General features: G+C 45.5%; 1 protein-coding gene across 1 annotated transcript in view; it reads left to right on the top strand.

Moving 5' to 3' along the window:
• The window catches only part of LOC106608176 (leucine-rich repeat and fibronectin type-III domain-containing protein 2-like), a 181,362-nt gene that overhangs the window by 160,854 nt on the left and 3,888 nt on the right, over nucleotides 1-16,620 (top strand). The gene's annotated exons all lie outside the window — the stretch shown is intronic.

Raw genomic sequence — 16,620 nt, 5'->3', positions numbered from 1 at the left:
CCACACTGTCCGATTTCAAAAAGGCTTTACAGCGAAAGCAAAACATTAGATTATGTCAGCAGAGTACCCAGCCAGAAATAATCAGACACCCATTTTTCAAGCTAGCATATAATGTCACAAAAACCCAGAAGACAGCTAAATGCAGCACTAACCTTTGATGATCTTCATCAGATGACACATCTAGGACATTATGTTATACAATACATGCATGTTTTGTTCAATCAAGTTCATATTTATATAAAAAAACAGCTTTTTACATTAGCATGTGACGTTCAGAACTAGCATACCCCCCGCAAACTTCCGGGGAATTTACTTACAATTTACTAAATTACTCACGATAAACGTTCACAAAAAGCATAACAATTATTTTAAGAATTATAGATACAGAACTCCTCTATGCACTCGATATGTCCTATTTTAAAATAGCTTTTTGGTGAAAGCACATTTTGCAATATTCTAAGTACATAGCCCAGCCATCCCGGGCTAGCTATTTAGACACCCGGCAAGTTTAGCCTTCACCAAAATCAGATTTACTATAACAAAAATGTTATTACCTTTGTTGTCTTCGTCAGAATGCACTCCCAGGACTGCTACTTCAATAACAAATGTTGGTTTGGTCCCAAATAATCCATCGTTATATCCGAATAGCGGCGTTTTGTTCGTGCGTTCCAGACACTATCCGAAATGGTAAATCAGGGTCGTGCGCATGGCGCAATTCGTGACCAAAAAATTCTAAATATTCCATTACCGTACTTCGAAGCATGTCAACCGCTGTTTAAAAACAATTTTTATGCAATTTTTCTCGTAAAAAAGCGATAATATTCCAACCGGGAATGTCCATTTAGCTAAACAGAGGAAAGAAAACAAAGCTTTCGGTCGACGCGGGCACGAGCCTGAGTCTCACAGTACTGTAACCAGCCACTACCCAAACGCGCTACTTTTTTTCAGCCAGAGCCTGCAAAGCCACGATTCAGCATTTTGCCGCCTTCTGAGAGCCTATGGCAGCCGTAGGAAGTGTCACGGGACAGCTAAGATCCTCACTCTTCAATAAACAGAGACAAGAAGAACGACACCTTGTCAGACAGGCCACTTCCTGCATGAAATCTTCTCAGGTTTTTGCCTGCCATATGAGTTCTGTTATACTCACAGACACCATTCAAACAGTTTTAGAAACTTTAGGGTGTTTTCTATCCAAAGCCAATAATTATATGCATATTCTAGTTACTGGGCAGGAGTAGTAACCAGATTAAATTGGGTACGTTTTTTATCCAGCCGTGAAAATACTGCCCCCTAGCCATAACAGGACCTATAACAAACCTCGTTCAATCTCCTCAGGACTTTAAATGGCCCCACAAACCGCGGACCCAGCTTCCGGCAGGGCAGGTGAAGGGGCAGGTGAAGGGTCGAGAGCCAGACCCGATCCCCCGATGCATAAACCGGGTCCTCACTGCGGTGGCTGTCGGCACTCGCCTTTTGCCGCCTGATGGCCCGTTGCAGACGTACATGGGCAGCGTTCCATGTCTCCTCCGAGTGCCGAAACCATTCATCCACCGCAGGAGCCTCGATCTGGCTCTGATGCCATGGTGCCAGGACCGGCTGATACCCTAGCACACACTGAAAAGGGGTAAGGTTAGTGGAAGAGTGGCGTAAGGAATTTTGGGCCATCTCCGCCCAAGGGATAAATGATGCCCACTCTCCCGGTCGGTCCTGGCAATAGGACCGCAGAAACCTACCCACCTCTTGGTTGACTCTTTCCACCTGCCCATTACTCTCGGGGTGGAACCCTGAGGTAAGACTGACCGAGACCCCCAGGCGTTCCATAAACGCCCTCCAGACTCTAGACGTAAATTGGGGACCCCGATCAGAGACTATATCCTCAGGCACCCCGTAGTGCCAGAATACATGGGTAAATAGGGCCTCCGCAGTCTGTAGGGCCGTAGGGAGACCGGGCAAAGGAAGGAGACGGCAGGACTTAGAAAACCGATCCACAACGACCAGGATCGTGGTGTTCCCCCGTGACGGGGGAAGATCTGTCACGAAATCCACCGATAGGTGTGACCACGGTCGTTGCGGAACGGGAAGGGGTTGTAATTTCCCTCTGGGCAGATGTCTAGGTGCCTTGCACTGTGCGCATACCGAACAGGAGGAGACATAAACCCTCACATCCTTGGCTAACGTGGGCCACCAGTACTTCCCCGTCAGGCAGCGCACCGTCCGACCTATACCAGGATGACCAGAGGAGGGTGATGTGTGGGCCCAACAGATCAAACGATCGTGAACATCAAACGGCACGTACACGCGCCCAACGGGACACTGGGAGGGAGTGGGTTCTGCACGTGACGCCTGTTCGATGTCCGCGTCCACCTCCCATACCACCGGTGCCACCAGGCATGAGGCTGGAATTATGGGAGTGGGCTCTGTGGACCGCTCCTCTGTATCATACAGCCGGGACAGTGCGTCTACCTTGACATTCTGGGAACCTGGTTTATAAGAAAGAGTGAAAGAAAAGCGTGTGAAAAACATAGCCCACCTAGCCTGGCGAGGGTTCAGTCTCCTCGCTGCCCGAATATACTCCAGATTTCGGTGGTCAGTCCAAATGAGGAAAGGGTGTCTAGCCCCCTCAAGCCAATGTCTCCACGCTTTCAGAGCCCCGACAACAGCTAACAACTCCCTATCCCCCACGTCATAGTTTCGCTCCGCCGGGCTGAGCTTCTTCGAAAAGAAAGATCAGGGGCGGAGTTTTGGTGGGTTACCCGAGCGCTGAGATAGCACAGCCCCTATTCCAGCTTCGGATGCATCCACCTCAACTATGAACGCTAAGGAGGGATCAGGATGCGCCAGCACTGGAGCCATGGTAAACAGAGCCTTCAGGTTGCCAAAAGCTCTATCCGCCTCAGCCGACCACCGCAACCGCACCGGTCCCCCCTTCAGTAAGGAGGTAATGGGAGCCGCCACCTGGCCAAAGCCCCGGATAAACCTCCGGTAGTAGTTGGCAAACCCTAAAAACCGCTGCACCTCCTTTACCGTGGTTGGAGTCGGCCAATTACGCATGGCTGAAATGCGGTCAGTCTCCATCTCCACCCCTGACGCGGACAAACGGTACCCAAGGAAGGAGACGGACTGTTGAAAGAACAGACATTTCTCCGCCTTGACGTAAAGGTCATGCTCCAACAGTCGACCAAGCACCGTACGCACAAGGGACACATGCTCAGCGCGGGTGGTAGAGTATATGAGAATATCATCTATATACACCACTACACCCCGCCCGTGCAGGTCCCTGAAGATCTCATCCACAAATGATTGGAAGACGGATGGAGCATTCATTAACCCATACGGCATGACGAGGTACTCATAGTGCCCAGATGTAGTGCTAAATGCCGTCTTCCACTCATCCCCCTCCCCTGATACGCACCAGATTGTACGCGCTCCTGAGGTCCAATTTTGTGAAGAAGCGCGCCCCGAGCAATGACTCTGTCATACTGGCGATCAGAGGTAGCGGGTAACTGTATTTCACAGTAATCTGGTTCAAACCTCGATAGTCAATGCACGGGCGTAAACCTCCATCCTTCTTCTTCACAAAAAATAAGCTCGAGGAGACAGGTGAAATGGAGGGCCGAATGTATCCCTGTCCCAGAGATTCAGCGACATATGTTTCCATAGCCGCCGTCTCCTCCTGTGACAGAGGATACACGTGACTCCTGGGAAGTGCAGCACCCTCCAGGAGATTTATCGCACAATCCCCCGGTCGATGGGGTGGTAATTGAGTCGCCTTCCTTTTACAGAAAGCGATTGCCAAATCGGCATATTCGGGGGGAATGTGCATGGTGGAAACCTGGTTTGGACTTTCCACCGTAGTGGCACCTAAGGAAACACCTAAACACCTCCCTGAACACTGACAGGACCATCCCTTGAGAACCCTCTGTTGCCACGAAATAATAGGATCATGAGAAGTCAACCAGGGAAGCCCCAATACAACGGGAAACGCAGGAGCGTCAATCAGAAAGAGACTAATCCTCTCTTCCTGACTCTCCTGCGTCACCATAGCAATGGGAACTGTGACCTCCCTAATCAGCCCAGACCCCAAAGGACGACTATCTAGGGCATGTATAGGGAAGGGAACATCAACGGGAACAATAGGAATCCCTAATCTATTGGCCAAAGACCGATCTATAAAGTTCCCAGCTGCGCCTGAATCTACTAGCGCCTTATGCTGTGAATGCAGGGAAAACCCCGGAAATCTTATAGACAACCACATGTGAGCAACAGGGGGGTCTGGGTGAGTCGTGTGCCTACTCACCTGAGATGAACCACCAGTGTTCCGCCTACCACCTCGACGACCTGGAAAACCTCCCCAGCACCGACCAGCAGTGTGTCCTCTGCGGTCACCTCTGGTGCATGGAACGGTTTCCCCTCCGGTCTCCCTAGTACCAGCCCCGCCCAACTCCATTGGTGTTGGGTCTAAGGGACTGGAGGATGGAACCAACGGACCCCGATCCGGACGTCCGCAGGAGGCCAGCAGGTTATCCAGCTGGATAGATAAGTCCATCAGCTGGTCCAGGTGGAGGGTGGTGTCCCTGCAGGCTAGCTCCCTACGAACGTCCTCTCGCAAACCACACCTGTAGTGATCGATCAGGGCCCGCTCATTCCATCCTGCACCAGCCGCTAGAGTTCTAAAATCCAGTGCGAACTCCCGAGCGCTCCTCATCTCCTGCTTTAAATGGAACAAGCGCTCTCCCTCCGCTTTTCCTTCTGGTGGATGATCAAACACTGCCCGAAAGCGGCGGGAGAAATCCTCGTAGTTTTCCCGAGTCGGATCTTCCACCTCACAGATGGCGTTGGCCCACTCTAGGGCTTTACCAGTCAAACAGGAGATGAGGGCGCTCACTCTCTCGCGTCCCGAGGGCGGCGGCCGGACAGCCGCCAGGTAGAGCTCCAGCTGGAGTAGGAACCCCTGACACCCGGCAGCTGTTCCGTCATACGCTCCCGGGAGCGAGAGCCAAATCCCACCGGATCCAGACGGCGGTTGGATAGGATCCAGAGATGTACCGGGCGGTGGTGTGGCTGGGTCGACGGGACATCCTTTCCTCTCCAATCTCTCCATGGTTAGCAGCACGCAATCCATGGCAGTCATTAGATCCTGGATCATATTCGCCTGCTGCTTAACGCGCTCCTCTATATGACTAGGAGAACTGGCTGCTCCTGCTGACTCCATTTGTGGTCGGTGATTCTGTAACGGAGAGAAGTGGAGGAGTCAGGCGCAGGACACAGGGATGAAGGTAAACCAAAACTTGTTTACTAAAATTATTAAATCCATCTTCTCTTAAAAATACATAGTCTGGAGAACACACCTCCAACTACACTAAACAGACAAACAATCACCGACAAGACAAACAGGAAATGCAGAGGTTTAACCTCTTACATCTAGACGTTCCGCTAGCGGAACACCTGCTCCAATATCCAATGATAGGCGTGGCGCGAATTACAAATTCCTCAAAAATACAAAAACTTCAATTTTTCAAACATATGACTATTTCACAGCATTTTAAAGACAAGACTCTCCTTTATCTAACCACACTGTCCGATTTCAAAAAGGCTTTACAGCGAAAGCAAAACATTAGATTATGTCAGCAGAGTACCCAGCCAGAAATAATCAGACACCAATTTTTCAAGCTAGCATATAATGTCACAAAAACCCAGAAGACAGCTAAATGCAGCACTAACCTTTGATGATCTTCATCAGATGACACACCTAGGACATTATGTTATACAATACATGCATGTTTTGTTCAATCAAGTTCATATTTATATAAAAAAAACAGCTTTTTACATTAGCATGTGACGTTCAGAACTAGCATACCCCCCGCAAACTTCCGGGGAATTTACTAACAATTTACTAAATTACTCACGATAAATGTTCACAAAAAGCATAACAATTATTTTAACCTCTTATGGCTAGGGGGCAGTATTTTCACGGTTGGATAAAAAACGTACCCGATTTAATCTGGTTACTAATCCTACCCAGTAACTAGAATATGCATATACTTATTATATATGGATAGAAAACACCTTAAAGTTTCTAAAACTGTTTGAATGGTGTCTGTGAGTATAACAGAACTCAAATGGCAGGTCAAAACCTGAGAGATTCCTTTACAGGAAGTGGCCTGTCTGACCATTTCTGGAACTTCTTTGCCATCTCTATATTTACTAAGGATCTCTGTTCTAACGTGACACTTCCTACGTCGTCCATGGGCGCTCAGAGCCCGGGAAAAACCTGAATGTCGTCATCCCAGCCCAGGCTGAAACACATTATCGCCTTTCTCAAGTGGCCGATCAAGGGACTGTGGGCTTAGGCGCGTGACCTGACCGCCCCCGTCTTTGTGATTTTTTCCTCTGTTTGCCGAAAAGGAGATTCCCGGTCGGAATATTATCGCTTTTCTACGAGAAAAATGGCATAAAAATTGATTTTAAACAGCGGTTGACATGCTTCGAAGTACGGTAATGGAATATTTAGAATTTTTTTGTCACGAATTGCGCCATGCGCGCGACCCTTCTTTACCATTTCGGATAGTGTCTGGAACGCACGAACAAAACGCCGCTATTCGGATATAACGATGGATTATTTTGGACCAAACCAACATTTGTTATTGAAGTAGCAGTCCTGGGAGTGCATTCTGACGAAGACAACAAAAGGTAATGAAACTTTTGTAATAGTAAATCGGAGTTTGATCAGGGCTAAACTTGGTCGGTGTCTAAATGGCTAGCCGTGATGGCTGGGCTATCTACTGAGAATATTGCAAAATGTGCTTTCACCGAAAAGCTATTTTAAAATTGGACATAGCGAGTGCATAGAGGAGTTCTGTATCTATAATTCTTAAAATAATTGTTATGTTTTTTGTGAACGTTTATCGTGAGTAATTTAGTAAATTCACCGGATGTTTGCTGGGGGTATGCTAGTTCTGAACGTCACATGCTAATGTAAAAAGCTGGTTTTTGATATAAATATGAACTTGATTGAACAAAACATGCATGCATTGTATAACATAATGTCCTAGGGTTGTCATCTGATGAAGATCATCAAAGGTTAGTGCTGCATTTAGCAGTGTTTTTGTTTTTTGTGACATTATATGCTAGCTTGAAAAATGGGTGTCTGATTATTTATGGCTTGGTACTCTGCTGACATAATCTAATGTTTTGCTTTCGCTGTAAAGCCTTTTTGAAATCGGACAGTGTGGTTAGATAAAGGAGAGTCTTGTCTTTAAAATGCTGTGAAATAGTCATATGTTTGAAAAATTGAAGTTTTTGTATTTTTGAGGAATTTGTAATTCGCGCCACGCCTATCATTGGATATTGGAGCAGGTGTTCCGCTAGCGGAACGTCTAGATGTAAGAGGTTAAGAATTATAGATACAGAACTCCTCTATGCACTCGATATGTCCGATTTTAAAATAGCTTTTTGGTGAAAGCACATTTTGCAATATTCTAAGTACATAGCCCAGCCATCACGGGCTAGCTATTTAGACACCCGGCAAGTTTAGCCTTCACCAAAATCAGATTTACTATAACAAAAATGTTATTACCTTTGTTGTCTTCGTCAGAATGCACTCCCAGGACTACTACTTCAATAACAAATGTTGGTTTGGTCCCAAATAATCCATTGTTATATCCGAATAGCGCCGTTTTGTTCGTGCGTTCCAGAAACTATCCGAAATGGTAAATCAGGGTCGCACGCATGGCGCAATTCGTGACAAAAAAAATCTAAATATTCCATTACCGTACTTCGAAGCATGTCAACCGCTGTTTAAAATCAATTTATATGCAATTTATCTCGTAAAAAACCGATAATATTCCGACCGGGAATCTCCTTTTCGGCAAACAGAGGAAAAATCACAAAGACGGGGGCGGCCAGGGCACGCGCCTAAGCCCACAGTCCCTTGATCGGCCACTTGAGAAAGGCGATAATGTGTTTCAGCCTGGGGCTGGGATGACGACATTCTGTTTTTTCCCGGGCTCTGAGAGCCTATGGAAGACGTAGGAAGTGTCACGTTAGAGCAGAGATCATTTGTAATTGAATGAGATGGCAAAGAAGTTCAAGAAATGGTCAGACAGGCCACTTCCTGTAAAGGAATCTCTCAGGTTTTGACCTGCCATTTGAGTTCTGTTATACTCACAGACACCATTCAAACAGTTTTAGAAACTTTGGAGTGTTTTCTATCCAAAGCCAATAATTATATGCATATTCTAGTTACTGGGCAGGAGTAGTAACCAGATTAAATCGGTTACGTTTTTTATCCAGCCGTGAAAATACTGCCCCCTAACCATAACAGGTTAAATAATGAACATAATTAGGGAAACTCAAAACAGGTGTACACAATAAAGACAAAACCAAACGAACAGTGAAACATCGATCGGTGGCAACTAGTAAGCCGGTGACGTCGACCGCCGAACGCCGCCCGAACAAGGAGAGGGGTCGACTTCGGCGGGAGTCGTGACACTAGCTCTGTTCCCTGCTGCTTCATTGTATTGTTTTTGTCTTTAGTTTTAGTCTTTGAAGCTGTTCCTGTCTCGTCTCTGTCCGTTATTATTAAATATTTACTCCCCGTACCTGCTTCATCCCTCCAGCGTCATTCCGCATGACAGAATGAAGCAGCCAACAAACGAAGCATCGGGGAGTACTGGCGTTCCGGTTGGAATGGTGGCAGCAGTTCTGGGTCGCCACCGAAGGAACCGGGGATGCCTAGCCAGCTCGTCGGGCTTCCACGCCCTAGCTGGCTCAAGAGGTTTCCTGGTCCGGTTGGCTCGGATGGCTCACATCCCACGTCGGGCCTCAGCTGGATCGGCAGTTTTTGTTCACCCAGCCGGTCCAGGAGTGTTTTTTGTTTGTCTTGTGTTTTGTTGGTGACGTCGGGGTGGATTCCACTGCCGATGGAACCGGGATGCCTAAGCCAGCCCGTCAGGCTTTCACGCCCTGGCTGGCTCGAGAGGTTTTCCTGGCTCGGCGGCTTCCCATCCCATGTCACACTCCACGGGATCATCGGGCTTCCCTTCCCCTTCTGCTGTGGGATCCACAGGCGTCTTGCCTCAGCCGGATCATCAGGCTCTCATGCCTCGGCCGGCTCGCCAGGCTCTCATGCTCCTGCCGGTTCGTCAGGTTTTCACGCTCCAACCGGCTTGCCCAGTGCCCATGTCTCGGCCGGTTCGCCCAGGCTGGACGCCGGGTGGTATCCCAAAAGGGAGAGGTACTGTCACATCTGCTCCCGATCTTCCCTTCCTCTGGCGCTTGAGGGGGCCAGATTACCCTGCATCACACGCTCCTGCCATCCATCATGCACACCTGCCTTCCCTCGTCACTCGCATTCAGCGTTATTGGACTCACCTGGACTCACTTATCTCCTGTTTATTTCCTCCCCTATATTTGTCAGTTCCCTAGCTCTGTTCCCTGCTGCTTCATTGTATTGTTTTTGTCTTTAGTTTTAGTCTTTGACGCTGTTCCTGTCTCGTCTCTGTCCGTTATTATTAAATGTTTACTCCCCGTACCTGCTTCGTCCCTCCAGCGTCATTCCGCGTGACATTACTGGCCACCCATTCCAAAACTGACTGCAGCTCCTTGACAGCTTTGCACATTCTTGGCATTCTCTCAACCATTCTCTCAACCAGCTTCATGAGGTGGTCACCTGGAATTCATTTCCATTAACCTGTTGGGTCTAGGGGGCAGCATTTGCACGTCTGGATAAAAAAAATGTACCCGATTTAATCTGGTTACTAATCCTACCCAGTAACTAGAATATGCATATACTTATTATATATGGATAGAAAACACTCTAAAGTTTCCAAAACTGTTTGAATGGTGTCTGTGAGTATAACAGAACTCATTTGGCAGGCAAAACCCTGAGACATTTTCTGACAGGAAGTGGATACCTGATGTGTTGTATTGATTTTAAACCTATCCCATTGAAAAACACAGGGGTTTAGGAATATTTTGGCACTTCCTATTGCTTCCACTAGATGTCACCAGCCTTTACAAAGTGTTTTGAGTCTTCTGGAGGGAGATCTGACCGAACAAGAGCCATGGAACGGTGATGTCCCATTAGACACCTGGCGCGCTACTTCATGTTGGGTACCCTCGTTCCAATACGTTATAAAAGGCTATGCATTCGTCCACCTTGAATATTATTCATGTTCTGGTTAAAAAGGCCCTAATGATTTATGCTATACAACGTTTGACATGTTTGAACGAACGGAAATATATTTTTCCCCTCGTTCATGACGAGAAGTCCGGCTGGCTTACATCATGTGCTAACGAGACGGAGATTTTTGGACATAAATGATGAGCTTTTTTGAACAAAACTACATTCGTTATGGACCTGTGATACCTGGAAGTGACATCTGATGAAGAGAATCAAAGGTAATGGATTATTTACATAGTATTTTCGATTTTAGATCTCCCCAACATGACGTCTAGTCTGTATCGCAACGCGTATTTTTCTGGGCACAGTGCTCAGATTATTGCAAAGTGTGATTTCCCAGTAAGGTTATTTTTAAATCTGGCAAGTTGATTGCGTTCAAAAGATGTAAATCTATAATTCTTTAAATGACAATATAATATTTTACCAATGTTTTCTAATTTTAATTATTTAATTTGTGACGCTGACTTGACTGCCGGTTATTGGAGGGAAACGATTTCCTCAACATCAATGCCATAGTAAAACGCTGTTTTTGTATATAAATATGAACTTGATAGAACTAAAAATGCATGCATTGTCTAACATAATGTCCTAGGAGTGTCATCTGATGGAGATTGTAAAAGGTTAGTGTATCATTTTAGCTGGTTTTATGGTTTTGGTGACCCTGTCGTTGACTTGACAAAACATTACACACAACTCTTGTAAATGTACTGTCCTAACATACTCTAAATTTATGCTTTCGCCGTAAAACCTTTTTGAAATCGTAAAACGTGGTTAGATTAAGGAGATGTTTATCTTTCAAATGGTGTAACATAGTTGTATTTTTGAAAAATTTGAATTTTGACATTTATTTGGATTCAAATTTGCCGCTCTTGAAATGCACCTGCTGTTGATGGAGTGCACCACAGGTGGCACGCTAGCGTCCCACCTAGCCCCAAGAGGTTAACAGGTGTGGAATTTATTTTCTTCTTAATGCATTCGAGCCAATCAGTTGTGTTGTGACAAGGTAGGGGTGTTATACAGAAGATAGCCCTATTTGGTAAAATACCAAGTCCATATTATGGCAAGAACAGCTCAAATAAGCATAGAAAAGTGATAGTCCATCATTACTTTAAGACATGAAGGTCAGTCAATCAGAAACATTTCAAGAACTTTGAAAGTTTCTTCAGGTGCAGTCGCAAAAACCATCAAGCGCTATGATGAAACTGGCTCTCATGAGGACCACCACCGCAGCCCAAATAAATGCTTCACTGATTTCAAGTAACAAACACATCTCAACATCAACTATTCAGAGGAGACTGTGTGAATCAACTACTAAAGGACACCAATAATAAGAAGAGACTTGCTTGGGCCAAGAAACACGAGTAATGGACATTAGTCCGGTGGTAATCTGTCCTTTGGTCTGATGAGTCCAAATTTTTGATTTTTGGTTCCAACCTCCGTGACTTTGTGAGACGCAGCGTAGGTGAATGGATGATCTCTGCATATGTGGTTCCCACCGTGAAGCATGGAGGAAGAGGTGTAATGGTGTGGGGGTGCTTTGCTGGTGAAGCTGTCAGTGATTTATTTAGAATTCAAGTCACACTTAACCAGCATGACTAACACAGCATTCTGCAGCGTTAGGCAAAGGGTGGCTACTTTGAAGAATCTCAAATATAACATTTATTTTGATTTTTTAACACTTTTTTGGTTACTACATGATTCCATATGTGTTATTTCATAGTTTTGATGTATTCACTATTATTCTACAATGTAGAAAATAGTAAAAATAAAGAAAAACCCTTGAATAAGTAGGTGTGTCCAAACTTTTGACTGGTACTGTATATGGTTGAATCATCAGCATACAGTACATGAACACACATGCTTTGTTTAATGCCAGTGGCAGGTTATTGGTAAAAAAGAAAAGAGTAGTAGGCCTAGAAAGCTGCCCTGCGGTACACCACACCCTACGTGTTTAATAAGATAATTATATGTTATATATAGGGGCGTATAGCCTCCAGGGTAGAGTGTTGGGCCAGCAACCGAAAAGTTGGTTGTTTCTGATCCTGGAGCCGACAAGGTGAAAACTCATCATTGTGCCCTTGTACAAGGCACTTAACCCCAATTGCTCCAGGGGTGCTGTACAATGGTATCCCTGCCCGTGCAAAAAACACATTTCCATTACACACTTGTACTAGTGTTTGACAGCCAAATATAAGCACCCCCCAAATGATATACCCATTACTCTTTAGACAAAGTAGTGATCTTGCCCATCTAGAACCTTGCTCTGGACCCATTTGATATTTTATCTGTAGAACCTATCCTTAGGCCAAGACATTAATACTTGATAATGTGGTCTTTAAATGTGTCTGATTTGGGTATGAGTGAACAGATAACATCCCATGTCAGTAATAACGTAATGAAATATTCCGGCATTCCACAAGGTTTAGAGAGTCTTTTTACAGAAATTAAATGGGATCTGCATTTGCATATTAATGGTGCGTTTCAGGCAGATAGTGATGCCGTCATCTTTATGATGAATAGTTTTATAGTGATCATAAGCTTTGGATTTAACAACCCTTATTGTAATCGTTGTGTGTATTGATGTGCTCGTAGGAGGATTATCTTTGAAAAGCCAAAGTTCTTCAAAAAAGAGTTTACAAGCTCTGATATGCTTATTTATTCTTTGTAAAGGCAAAACATCACAAGACAAACCACTAACCAAACCTTGAGCTTAACAACACAAGCCAACACACTAACCAAACCTTGAGCTTAGCAACATAAGCCAAAACACACTAACCAAACCTTGAGCTTAATAACACAAGCCAACATACTAACCAAACCTTGAGCTTAGCAACACAAGCCAAAACACACGAACCAAACCTTGAGCTTAACAACACAAGCCAACATACTAACCAAACCTTGAGCTTAACAACACAAGCCAACACACTAATCAACCTTGAGCTTAACAACACAAGCGATCATACTAACAAAACCTTGAGCTTAACAACACAAGCCAAAACACACGAACCAAACCTTGAGCTTAACAACACAAGCCAACATACTAACCAGACCTTGAGCTTAACAACACAAGCCAAAACACTAATCAAACCTTGAGCTAATGCTGCAGTTGTACTGTTTGACACTCCCAAAGTTAGCTGTTTTTCTAAAATGAACTCATCCATTATAGTTACCATAGCAGGATGTTTTATGGCAGGATATATACTCAAGGGTATGGACACAGACACAGGCAAGCGTCAAGTTCCATTTAATCTCCCCACTACCGCTATAGTACAATTCAGCAGCATCTCCCAATAAATGCCCTAGCAGAAAGTGCAGAGCCCATTAGGGATTTTTGCTTATATAAGCATAATCACATTTCCCAGCACCCTGACATTTAGGCTGAATCAATGGAGCAAGAGACCCATTTGGCATGACCTTGTCTGTTATCCAGAGAAAGAGGCCGCCTTAAGAAATCATACAGTCCTCCTGGGGGGGAATTAGCCATGAAATACTTTAATGATTGTTGAGTGGGAGAAATGCTATAACCTGAAGTAATGACTTGTTTGTTTGTTTTCAGTTCTTTTTTCTTTCTTGCCAGTGAGGAAGTGTGTTGAAACTGTATCTGACAATAGCTTTTAAACTGTTTGGGAGGAAGAGGGTAGCTGTGGCTGATTGGTGCCTATCCCTATCCCCTTCCCCACTACTTTTCCTTCCCAGAAGCAATGTTTAAGGACTTGCATCCTCTCTCACTCTGATTAATGTTATGGCCTCATGCCGTCACTGGAAACGATTTAAAGCAATCTCCAAATTGCCTTTCGATGCCCAAAGGGTGTAGGGAAAAAAACGTGTATTCATTTCCCCATGATAAGCACAGCCAGACGTTTTTCCTGAGTTCCACTTTGTCCCGATGTATTTTAATTCAGCTGAATGAAACAGTCAACACAGACGGCCTGACATGAATCAGTCACAGGACAGAGCAGTGCCCGGCAAAATATTCACTAAGCACTGGAATTTCCCTCCCTCCCATGCCGATGCCAAGCAAGCAATTATCACTCTGTAATAGATTACATCCCCTGAGGACCAAAACATTAAATATGATCAACCTTTTATCAAATCAAATCAAATTCAAATCACATTCTTTTGGTCACATACACATGGTTAGCAGATGTTAATGCGAGTGTAGTGAAATGCTTGTGCTTCTAGTTCCGACCATGCAGTAATATCTAACAAGTAATCTAACAATTTTACAACAACTACCTTATACACACAAGTGTAAAGGAATGAATAAGAATATGTACATGTAAATATATGGATGAGCGATGGCCGAACGGCATAGGCAAGATGCAGTAGATGGTATAGAGTACAGTATATACATATGAGATGAGTAATGTAGGGTATGTAAACATTATATAAAGTGGCATTGTTTAAAGTGACTAGTGATACATTTATTACATGCAATTTTAAATTATTAAAGTGGCTAGTGATTTGAGTCAGTATGTTGGCAGCAGCCACTCAATGTTAGTGATGGCTGTTCAACAGTCTGATGGCTTTGAGATAGAAGCTGTTTTTCAGCGTCTTGGTCCCAGCTTTGATGCACCTGTACTGACCTCGCCTTCTGGATGATAGTGGGGTGAACATGCAGTGGCTCGGGTCATTGTTGTCCTTGATGACCTTTTTGGCCTTCCTGTGACATCGGGTGGTGTAGATGTCCTGGAGGGCAGGTAGTTTGCCCCCGGTGATGCATTGTGCAGACTACCTCTGGAAAGCCTTACGGTTGTTGGCAAAGCAGTTGCCGTACCAGGCGGTGATACAGCCCAACAGGATGCTCTCAATTGTGCATCTGTAAGCGTTTGTGAGTGTTCATCGTGACAAGCCAAATTTCTTCAGCCTCCTGAGGTTGAAGAGGCGCTGTTGCGCCTTCTTCACCACGCTGTCTGTGTGGGTGGACCATTTCAGTTTGTCCGTGATGTGTACGCCGAGGAACTTAAAACTTTCCACCTTCTCCACTATTGTCCCGTTCGATGTGGATAGGGGGGTGCTCCCTCTGCTGTTTCGTGAAGTCCACGATCATCTCCTTTGTTTTGTTGACATTGAGTGTGAGGTTATTTTCCTGACACCACACTCCGAGGGCCCTCACCTCCTCCCTGTAAGCCATCTCGCTGTTGTTGGTAATAAAGCCTACCACTGTAGTGTCGTCTGCAAACTTGATGATTGAGTTGGAGGCGTGCATGGCCATGCAGTCATGGGTGAACAGGGAGTACAGGAGAGGGCTGAGAACGCACCCTTGTGGGGCCCCAGTGTTGAGGATCAGCGTGGTGGAGATGTTGTTTCCTACCCTCACCACCTGGGACGTCCCGTCAGAAAGTCCAGGACCCAGTTGCACAGGGCGGGGTCGAGACCCAGGGTCTCGAGCTTAATGACGAGTTTGGAGGGTACTATGGTGTTAAATGCTGAGCTGTAGTCGATGAACAGCATTCTTACATAGGTATTCCTCTTGTCCAGATGGGTTAGGGCAGTGTGCATCGTGTTTGCGATTGCGTTGTCTGTAGACCTATTGGGGTAGTAAGCAAATTGGAGTGTGTCTAGGCTGTCAGGTAGGGTGCAGGTGATATGATCCTTGACTAGTCTCTCAAAGCACTTCATGATGACGGAAGTGAGTGCTACGGGGCAATAGTCGTTTAGCTCAGTTACCTTAGCATTCTTGGAAACAGGAACAATGGTGGCCCTCTTGAAGCATGTGGGAACAGCAGACTGGGATAGGGATTGATTGAATATGTCCGTTAACACACCAGCCAGTTGGTCTGCGCATGCTCTGAGGACGCGTCTAGGGATGTCGTCTGGGCTGGCAGCCTTGCAAGGGTCAACACGTTTAAATGTTTTACTCACGTTGGCTGCGGTGAAGAAGAGCCCGCAGGTTTTGGTAGCGTGCCGTGTCGGTGGCACTGTATTGTCCTCAAAGCGAGCAAAGAAGCTGTTTAGTTTGTCTGGGAGCAAGACATTGTGGTCCGCGACGGGGCTGGTTTTCTTTTTGTAGTCCGTGATTGCGAATGCTGCCATCAATCCACGGTTTCTGGTTGGGGAAGGTTTTAATAGTCGCTGTGGGTACAACATCACCGATGCACTTGCTAATAAACTCACTCACCGAATCAGCGTATACATCAATGTTGTTGTTCGACACTATCTGGAACATGTCCCAGTCCATGTGATCGCAGCAATCTTGAAGCGTGGATCAGATTGGTCGGACCAGCGTTGAACAGACCTGAGCACGGGCGTTTCCTGTTTTAGTTTCTTTTGCATTATTTTGCATCTTTTGCTACAGTATTAGTGTGGAGTGAGTTATCAGAACACACAGAACAATGTGAAAGAAAAGGTATGGCATCATTGGTTATAGTTATTATCATATGGTTATATATCACATGGGTGTTTATGGCCAGCTTATCACATGGGTGTTGATGGCC

This window comes from Salmo salar, chromosome ssa06 (assembly GCF_905237065.1).
Source record: "Salmo salar chromosome ssa06, Ssal_v3.1, whole genome shotgun sequence".
Taxonomy (NCBI): Eukaryota; Metazoa; Chordata; class Actinopteri; order Salmoniformes; family Salmonidae; genus Salmo; species Salmo salar.
The sequence above is the reverse complement of the archived record's forward strand: the minus strand, read 5'-3'. Positions and strand labels throughout refer to the sequence as shown.